Here is a 10,600-nt window from a genome sequence, read left to right on the forward strand (position 1 = left end):
CTGCATCAGAAATTATCAACCAGAAGATTGACTTTTCAATATGCTGAAAATGTGATGGGATTGTTTGATTGTAGTTTATACTCTTTCAAATTATTTGTATTTTGTCATTGCTTATTATTGTGTCTGGATTTCCTTCGCATTTATTTTAACTCTTATCAAAATATATTGCTAATTAATTATGAATTTTAGTTTGCAAATAAGATGAAAATTTCCATGCGGTTAAACAAAACAAAAGAAGTAGCAAACAGAAAATTTAAGAAAGGCATCCCATATGTGTGGCACTTTTCCTGATTAGTATTCTCTGGTACAAAAAGTTCAAAACTTTTACCTCTTTCTTCTTTGGTATATATAATTCCCAATTACCTTTTCTGATCATCAAAGGAGAAAGATAAATGCAAAACGTGTAAATCCTGCCACACACCAATACACAGTAAAGCATCAAAAAGCCACGTGACTTGATTCTCAGGGTTGAGAAGACCTTTACATTTTTCACAATTTACTTATTACCCTCTCATTTAACATAGCACTCCAATTTCAATTTTATCCCTCTAAAGTTAGGAACTCAAATAGGCATCCCTGCTTTACAGAGCATTGTCTTTAGATTGGGCTCTCATGACACAAACTTAACAGAAGTCCTGAACAAAGTGACCATTCAAAGAGATGATAGTTTGTTGACTAGGAAAACACCTTGAAATCTGTTTAAGACATTGAGTTCAAATGGACCCCTATAGTAGAAATAACCAAAAAGATCATTCCAAAGAACTTTACATTTCTTTTCAAAACACCATAAATATAACAAACAGCATTTACTTCATGTCAGCTGTCAAAAATTGATTATTTGACCACTATCAGCAATACCTAAGGAAAGTAATTGCTTAGATTAGGGATGTTTGAGGTTTAAGGACTGTAAGAAATGTGAAAATTTGTGAAACAACATCATGAGCTTGATGACTATTGACAATATCAGAGATTGGTCAGAATTATATATTACTAAACTATCATTCATCTTAATATGTACTATATTTCTTCCCTAATGTGGAAGAAAAGACTATGGTGCCTTATTAGATAAATATCATTTTAAAAGTGCTTAATTTACCTTCAGAAATGTCAAGCTGATAGCTGTGCAATAATGGAGACATAAGGTAGAATATATAAGTTGGCTTTCTCAAAATTTTGGCATATAAATAGAAATCTAAACTCCAACTACTTTGACAGTATTTCCAAAAATAGTTTAATCTTTTCCTATCTTAATTAAACCAACAATGTCATTTAAGTATCTTAAAAATATTGCTCCCTTTATCTGCATGTGATTATTTTCTAATTTTCCAAAGTAAAACACTCTTAACACAATGAACTAAAAACTTTCAATAGAGATTAATCTAATAACTTCCAAATCTTACAAAATGATTGTAATGCCTAAAGTTTGTTCCTGATATGAAGTTACCAAGAAACAGACTGGACTTAATATTCTGGTACCCGTGGTTTATTAGAGAGAATGTTACATTCAATACAGTGTGAGTTAAAAAAAATCAGAGTGAGAAATGCAGAAGGAAGCTCAGCACTGGTGTGTTCTCACCTGGAAATTGATGGTTCCTGCACAACATCTTGAAGAAGTACTGGGGCCAAATTCTACCAGAATTGGTTTCCTCTTGAGCAAAGTGGGAGCTCAGTTAGTACTTTGTGTCAATCAGTTGCTGGATAAGGTCTGTCCTCAGGGCAAACTCTGCTTAACTTCTAAATCAATACGTTCTCACTGAGCATTGGGTAATTCTCTGAAAATTGTCACCTAAAAGTTGCTACCTGCTGTTTCCAAAAGCAGATAAAGGATGGATATACTAATCAGAAAAAAATAATATCTGTATGGGATATTAAGTATCCTCTTAACATCATCAAACAAGATGACACAAGCAAATAAACCCCTACTACAATCATTTATAATACATTTTTCAAAAGAATAAACCTTATTATAGGGAATACAAGAAGCAAGCACATTGGATACATTCTCTAGAGCTACAATAGCAAAGCTCTACAAAGTCTGTGGTTTAAACAAGAGAAATTGTTGCAACGTATCTCTAAAAGCCATAAATAAAAATCATGGATTTTTACCATCACATCTCCAAATTTGTCTCATTTTAACAGCATACTGATATGGTGAATGAGGTCCCACTGTCTTGAACTCATTTTAACATCATTAAATTTTTAACTACCATGGAAGTATAGAGGCCAGGAAGATGGCAAGCCTGTAAAATACTTATTTCACAAGAAACACGACCTGACATTGGAGCCTCAGCACCTATAGAGAAGGTTAACTTGCTGTACTCCCAGTTCTGGGAAAGCAGAGCCAGGAGGATCTCTAGGGATCACTGTCCAATAGTCTTGCCTGATGAGTGAGCTTGAGGTCCAGTGTAACTTCATCTCAGGCAATAATGGGAGATCATTGAAACAAGACAGCAAACGTGAATCTCTGGCCTCCAAAAGAACCCCCATATGTGAGGCACAACCACATACATACATGCATATGCAAACATGTACATATACAAAAAGTACATACACACACAGCAATCAAACAAATAAACAAAAAGCATTTCTCCAAATAAGGTCACATTCTGAGTTACTGGTGTTAAGACTTCAACCAAGGAATTTGGGAGAGGGTGTAATTCTGCCTGTACTTTTCTTCAGAGAACTTAGAAATAAATATTCATTGAGTAGAAAATGACCTAGTTTCAAATTTTGGAAGCACGTTAAGTGAACATAACTCTTTTGGCAAGTTGACACAAACAGAGTATATCCTGTTCAGTGGACCCAAAAACCTGTAGGCATTGCAGAATAGCATAAAGGAAGCAAACAAACTCTGCTATAACTTAGACAAAACCTTGAGGAGCTCACTTGAGAAATGTTTTTAATTTAATTTCTTTTCTATCAGGAGCTATTTACATGGTTTTGAAATCTACTTTAAACCACTAAATGTGAACAACCACAGCTTAATGAAAACTCCAGTCCAATTACGATCACTAGACTCTCAAATCATTTAACCTGTCTATGGAAAGAAGTCCACCCAGGATGTTGCCAGATAAGAAAAGATAATTTTTCCTCTGTCCACTTTGGCATGTCTTTGTTATTCTTGTTCAGCTCCTATTCAGGCAGTCACATTGGTGAGACTTCATAGATGAAGCTGCTGACATTCCTAGGAGACAAAGCCTCACTGCAAACTCCCCATCCTCTGGCTCTTAAAATCTTTCCATCCCTCTTCAATGTTTCCTGAGCCCTGGTGCTTGAGTACTTTGTAGATGTATCCATTGGGACTGGGCTCCACAACTGTGCATTTTGATTGGTTGTAGTTTTCTGTAATTGTTTTTGTCTGTTGCAAAGAGAACTTTCTTTGCTCAAGGATAAGCCAGTGGTGCTGAAACTTCCTAATGCTGCAACCCTTTAAAACAGTTCCTCATGTTGAGGTGACCCCCAACCATGAAATTGTTTTTTGTTGTTGTTGTTGCTACTTCATAACTGTAATTTTGCTATTGTTATGAATTGTAATACAAATATCTGTGTTTTCTGATGGTCTTAGGAGACCCCTGTGAAAAGGCTATTTGACCACTAGGGATTGAGACACAAAGGCTGAGAAACTCTGGGATAGGGACTACATTTATTTGTGGGTATAAGGACAAGTATTCAGAAAGTAGTTAAGAAATTGCTGCTATAGCAAAATGTGATTGTAAGTTCTTTTCCAAGACCCATGATTTTACTAGCCCTGAGCAGTTGATTTGGTTTCTAGTATTTGGCATGATTTTCCTTTTGTTAATGTATTTAAAGTACAGTGATCGAACTGAGGCCTCAACCCTACATAAAGAAATACAGAAAAGTAAAGAATGCTGAGAATGTGATAAATAGTCATTCTGTGGGAGAGACACACTGATTGGTTATCCAACATCAAATTATCATGCCTAAAACCATACATGCAAATAATATTATACAGGCTAAACAGGTTATATTTATGGGACAAGAGTCAATGAAAAATGCATGTAACTGTGGTGATATTTTGTTTGTGCTCTCATAAATAAAGCTTGCCTGGAGATCAGAATGTGAAGCTAGGCATTGGTGGCACACACCTTTAATACAAGCACTTGGAAGGAAGAAACAGGAAGTGATATGGTTGGGTGAAGAGAGGAAGTGATAAGGCAAGGTGGAGACAGGAGCTCAGGCCTTTCAGGTTGAGGATTCAATAGAGGTAAGAAGTCTCTCCAGTGGCTAGCTCCTATACTGGCCTTTCAGCATTTACCCTGATATCTGGCTCTGGACTTTTATTATCAAGACCAATTAGGATTCTTGCTATATCTGGCATCTAATTTGTGGGACACAAATTCATGAAAAAGCCTCTTACCTGTTGCTTTGCAACCACCAGCACAGGCCAGGGCTGAACAAAGATGAAGTCACTACTCCACAGGCTAAGTTTCTGTTGTAGCCTATCTGCAGCAAATTCCCTAGGCTTTTGGCCTCCAAAAACCACAGGAGTTAGATGCTTTCACATGTAACCCCATGCAGACAGCTGGCTCTTTGGCTTCTTCTCTCCTGATTGTTGTAGGCTTTCCATGGACCCCTCCTCAGGCTGCTTCCACCCTAGGTAGCTACCTTGAAAGCCACTCAGACTTCTACTGTATGCAGAAGCAGTCAGCCTCACATATGAATTATCATCATAGGCAAATTTGGTGAGACAATTGGCAATTCTTAAAGGGAGGAATTAGTTAATGAGAGAGGTTTTTACCCACATTAAAAAATAGGAAACGCTATTATAATGGAGAGAGTAAGGTCTCTGTATGATTATATGATGCATGTTTGAAAATGGAATAATTAGATGAGAAGATAATTAATTTAGATGGGATTTATATAATGTCAATTATAAACATTATCAGTTTTATTGTTTTTGTTTTGTCACTAAAAATGTTGGTTAATATGAATGCTAACATACAAGATTTAGAAAAACTTATTAAAACAGATCATAGAGATATTCAAACCCAGACAGAGGAATTGAAAGGAGAGCTAGTCTCAGCATTACATTATAAGGTTACACAGGAACAGTCTAAGGTTTTCAAACAGCCAGCCTTAATTTATCCAATAACCTTATAGGAATTACCAAATGAAAGATATTGTCAATGCTGTGTAAGAGCTGAATGGACTTGTGGCTAGAGTTTTCCTGCCTTGCCCACAGTCAAGACAAATCTTTGTCACCCGCCAGTCCCACAGCCACTCAGACCCAACCAAGTAAACATAGAGACTTATATTGCTTACAAACTGTATGGCCGTGCCAGGCTTCTTGAAAACTGTTCTTATAGCGTAAATTAATCCATTTCCATAAATCTATACCTTGCCACGTGGCTTGTGGCCTACCGGTGTCTTCACATGCTTCTTGTCATGGCGGCAGCTGGCAGTGTCTCCCTCTGTCTTCCTGTTCTTTCTTTTCTCCTCTCTGTTAGTCCCGCCCATACTTCCTGCCTAGCCACTGGGGTAATTAGACCATTAAAAGCAAGATCAGCACCCTTGGAGGAATGGACCTGAGATACAATCAATATTGAATATCACAACCATGATGATACTTGGATAGGAGATGTGATTTCCAGAGGTTTGAAGAATAATTGAAATGTCAGGTGTTTCAACTGTGGTAAACAAGGTGACCAAAGAAGTGATTCTAAACAGGACATTCCTAGAAACAATGTTTTTTTTTTTTTTCTAAAAATAATCCCAACAGAATGCCCTCCCTTTTGGAGCATGCAGAAGGTGTGGCAAAGGCAAACATTGGACTAATGAATGTAGATCAATAAGAGACAGTCAAAGTAATCTTTTGCCTTTGGAAAATGCCTTGAGGGGCCTCTCCAAGACCTCTATGTCAAATTCAGTTCAGTCATTTCCTGTCAACATGTTGGAATCTTCTTCCCAAAGCAGTTAAAAATCTAATGCTTATTGTAAGAAATCGTACTGCTTTGGATGATACAACAGCTAGAAAAGAGAAAACAAAAATTTCAGGAGAAATCATAAATCAAAATTGATAAAGGTTCAATTTGAAAAGAGACCTCTTTGAAAGACCCCCGCTCCATTATGAGGACATGGGGCTTTGGGCCAATAAAATGCGCCCCCCCCCCCCTATAACTTAGCCTAAGAAACGCCATTCTGCAGGAATCAGAAAAACAGGAGTTCACAGCTGTGACTAACTAGCCAGCCGGCCTTGGAAGAAAAAAAGATAACTATGGCCAGCCATCGGGCCTAAGATAGGGGATAATTGGGTCAGCGGCCTTGGGAGTAAGACAGTTGATATTTTATGGCGGGCCCCTGGCCTTGAAGAATAAGCAGCTGGCCTGGACAAGGCCAAATCAGCCACACACATACGACCCCAAGTTCACCCTGGCCTTCTTTGAAACAACCAATAGGGACCCTGTAACTATGCTTCTCGCTTCTGTAACCGCGCCTCTGCCCCTGGGATCCCATAAAAAGTCCCCCTTGCCCTAGGAAAGCGCGCAAGTCCTCCAAGAGACTTCGCCCCAGGTACCTGGTCTAAATAAACCCTCTTGCTTTTGCATCTGATCTGTGGTTTCGGTGTGTTCCTTGGGTTTGGGGTCTCTCCCGGAGGAAGATCTCAGCCAGGGGTCTTTCATTTGGTGGCCCGTACGGGGATTGAGACCCCTCCCTGAAACCACCGACCCACCATCAGGAGGTAAGCCGGCCGGCCTTGGTTTATGTCATCCCTGTCCAGTCTGAGTGTTGTCTGTTTGTCTGAATGTTAAATGTTGTTTATTTGTCTCCGCGCCTGCGTCTGATAATCTGTCTGTGTCAGTGGATCTGAAAGAGGGGGCCGACGGGCCTGGACTTCGCCACTGAACCCTGGGAGACGTCCCAGGGGAATCTGGGAACCTGGAAGACGTTCCACGGTTCATCTGTAGTGCCCTCTGAGGCACGATCTGAAGACCCCTCTGGGGGCACGGTTTAAAGACCCCTCTGGGGGCACGGTTTTTCTGGTTTTGCTTTCGGTTTGGAACCGAAGCCGCGCAGCGAGTGTTAGTCTTATTTATATTGGTCTGTCGTTTTTTGTTTTCTGTTTAACCGTTCTCCTCCTAAAAACAGCCATAGGACAGACTGTCACCACCCCCTTGAGCCTCATGCTTAAACACTGGTCAGACGTAAAGACACGAGCCAACAACAAAGGAGTCGTAAAAAAAAAAAATAGATCACTCTTTGCGAGGCTGATTAGGTTAAAATAGATGTAAGATGACCTCGTCAGGGAACCTTTAACCTCAGTCTTAATTCACAGGTGGAGGGAAAAGTTTTTGCTTCCAGTCCCCATGGCCACCCGGACCAGGTCCCATACATTGCCATGTGAAGACTCCTGACAACAGAACCTCCCCCATGGGTTAAGCCGTTTCTCTTCCCCTCAGACCCCCCCCCCCGACAGCGCCGGAGGGACCGGCGGCTCCTGCAGCGGACCCCAAACAGCGGAGGATGAGTTTCCTGCTTCCTCCCCAATTGCCGGTCGCCTACGAGGAAGGCGGGACAAACCAGCAAAGGTAGGGAACACCTACGTCTCTATTGCCAGTTGCTCTTAGCGGGTCTCCAAGGGGCTCTAGACCCCCTACCGATTCGGCTCAGGTTACCAGAAAGAGACGCCGGCAGCGCGTTTTTAAAAAGACTTAGAGAGACACAGAGGGAGAGAAAAAACAAACAAAAAAGTCCTGGCCACTGTAATGTCTCAGGGACAGGTCAGAGAGGGAGTTAGAAAGTTAGGACGGGAGATCAAAAAAAAGGACACTGCTTGACAAAGACAAAGTGCTTAGTGTAAACAGAGAGGACATTGGGCTCATGACTAATCAAAAAAAAAAAAAAGCCTCCAGGGTCTCGGAGACCTAAGCCAAGGGTCCTCAATCTGGAGGATTGGGGAGGTCAAGGCCAGGAGCGCCCCCCCCAGCCCAGGCTAACTCTCAAGATGGGGGGGCAGCCAGTGACCTTCCTAGTAGACACCGGGGCTCAACATTCAGTCCTGACCCATACCGGAGGCTCTCTCAATGACCGCACAGCTTTGGTCCAGGGGGCCACAGGTAACAGGAGGTATCAAAAGACCACCAAAAAAAAAAAAGGTTCAGCTGGCATCTGGACAGGACCCAAAGGGACCCCCCTACAAGTCCTAGCCCTTTGAACTGTTCGTGGACGAGAACTCAGGCTTTGCAAAAGAAATGCTGGTACAGAGACTGGGGCCATAAAAGCCCGGTAGCTGCAGGATGGCCCGCCCCCTGTCTGCGTGGGGAAGCTGCCATTGCTGTTTTGCTCAAGGATGCAGGGAAACTGACTTTGGGACAGCCATTAACTGTGTTATCCTCCCATGCGGTGAAAGCTCTGGTCCAGCAGCCCCCAGATCAAATGGTGTTCAGACCAGTTGTCTCCCTCAACCCCGCAACCCTGCTGCCTGGTACACGGATGGGAGCAGCTTCCTCCAAGAAGAAGAACGGAGGGCCGGAGCAGCCGTCACCACCGAATCGGAGATAGTTTGGACCTCACCACTGCCACCTGGAACATCGGCCCAAAAGACAGAGCTGATCGCGCTGACCCAGGCCCTCCGGATGATGAAAGCCCGGAGGACCAGGAACTAACAAAGAAAATGGGGGCGAAATGGAGCCCCGAGCGACAAGCTTACATCATAGATGGACAGAGGCCTTGCCTAAAAAAAAAAGACCGCTAACGTGGTAACCAAAAAAAAAAAAAACTCCTAGATGACATCTTTCCCAGGTATAAAATACCCCAGATATTGGGGTCAGACAATGGGCCCACCTTTGTCTCCCAGGTAAGTCAGGAGGTGGCCAGGCTACTGGGGATCGATTGGAAACTTCATTGTGCATACAGCCCCCAGAGCTTAGGACAGGTAGAACGTACAAATAAAACCATTAAGGAGACTTTAACCAAATTAACGCTTGCAACTGGCACTAGAGATTGGGTGCTCCTACTCCCCCTAGCCCTTTACCGAGCCCGGAATACTCCTGGGCCTCATGGCCTAACCCCGTTTAAGATCATGTATGGGGCTCCCCCACCAATTGTAAATTTCCTTTACTCTGATATCTCCTCTTTTGCCACTAGCCCTCCAACTGATGCAAAAGACGGTGTAAAAACCCCTGCCTGCCGGGAGCAACTGAACCGCCCGGTGGTGCCTCACCCATTCAAGATTGGGGACTCTGTCTGGGTCCGACGCCATCAATCTAGGAACCTAGAGCCGAGGTTGACGGGACAGCGGCTTGGGTCCACACGTCGCATGTAAAGGCTGCCAAGGAACCCGACGAAGCTGAGGGCACCGAGACATCTAGTTCAACGCTCTCCAAACCCACTAAAGATAAGACTCACTCGGGGGTCCCCTTGATCCCCCTAATAGTCCTCCTGACATAAGGAGGGACATCACCAGAGAGCCTGTTTCCCTGACGCTGGCCCTGTTACTGAAAAAAATTACCATGGGCGGAATAGCTGCTGGGGTAGATACAAGACTGCAGCCCTTATAGAGACCGGCCAATTCAGACAGCTCCAAGTAGCCATGCTCAACAGAAATGATTTAAAAGATAGTTCCAAAGGTCACCATGGTTTACGACCCTTGTCTCCACCATTATGGGCCCCCTAATCGTCCTCCTGCTCATTTTATTGTTTGGGTCATACATCCTCAACAGATTGGTGCAATTCATCAAGGATAAGGTTTCTGTTGCCCAGGCTTTGATCATAACCCAGCAATATCAGAGGCTCAGACAGTCAGAGATAGAGTTAACCCCTTATTCTCCATCCTAAAATGAAAGATTTCATTTGGTACAAAAGAAAATGGGGGAATGAAAGACCCCCGCTCCATTATGAGGACATGGGGCTTTGGGCCAATAAAATGCGCCCCCCCCCTATAACTTAGCCTAAGAAACGCCATTCTGCAGGAATCAGAAAAACAGGAGTTCACAGCTGTGACTAACTAGCCAGCCGGCCTTGGAAGAAAAAAAGATAACTATGGCCAGCCATCGGGCCTAAGATAGGGGATAATTGGGTCAGCGGCCTTGGGAGTAAGACAGTTGATATTTTATGGCGGGCCCCTGGCCTTGAAGAATAAGCAGCTGGCCTGGACAAGGCCAAATCAGCCACACACATACGACCCCAAGTTCACCCTGGCCTTCTTTGAAACAACCAATAGGGACCCTGTAACTATGCTTCTCGCTTCTGTAACCGCGCCTCTGCCCCTGGGATCCCATAAAAAGTCCCCCTTGCCCTAGGAAAGCGCGCAAGTCCTCCAAGAGACTTCGCCCCAGGTACCTGGTCTAAATAAACCCTCTTGCTTTTGCATCTGATCTGTGGTTTCGGTGTGTTCCTTGGGTTTGGAGTCTCTCCCGGAGGAAGATCTCAGCCAGGGGTCTTTCACTCTTAATTAGAATAGGTAATAGTTCATCAACCAGTGTGACCATTCAATCTAAACTAACTTATAAGACTGACAAATGCTTTTCATTTGATCATATATAACTTGCCAAAAGAGAACCTCCCCAAAATTAGGGTTAGGGAAGGGTTTGTTTGTTTGTTTGTTTAGTTTATTTTGTCTTTTCAGGAGAATGAAGGTATC

At 42.8% G+C, this 10,600-nt stretch overlaps 1 long non-coding RNA gene across 3 annotated transcripts; it reads left to right on the plus strand.

The window, feature by feature from the left end:
* Window positions 1-6,081: 6,081 nt before the first annotated feature.
* Window positions 6,082-10,334, plus strand: LOC143270666 (uncharacterized). 3 transcript variants are annotated; one of them, XR_013047908.1, is made up of 2 exons: window positions 6,082-6,700; window positions 9,106-10,334. It is a non-coding gene; the product is annotated as an uncharacterized LOC143270666 (long non-coding RNA). The 3 variants fall into 3 exon arrangements; XR_013047906.1 differs by lacking the exon at window positions 6,082-6,700 and adding an exon at window positions 7,445-7,547; XR_013047907.1 differs by lacking the exon at window positions 6,082-6,700 and adding an exon at window positions 7,554-8,815.
* The last annotated feature ends 266 nt before the right edge of the window (window positions 10,335-10,600 follow it).

Source organism: Peromyscus maniculatus, chromosome X (genome assembly GCF_049852395.1).
Source record: "Peromyscus maniculatus bairdii isolate BWxNUB_F1_BW_parent chromosome X, HU_Pman_BW_mat_3.1, whole genome shotgun sequence".
In the NCBI taxonomy this organism is placed as follows: domain Eukaryota; kingdom Metazoa; phylum Chordata; class Mammalia; order Rodentia; family Cricetidae; genus Peromyscus; species Peromyscus maniculatus.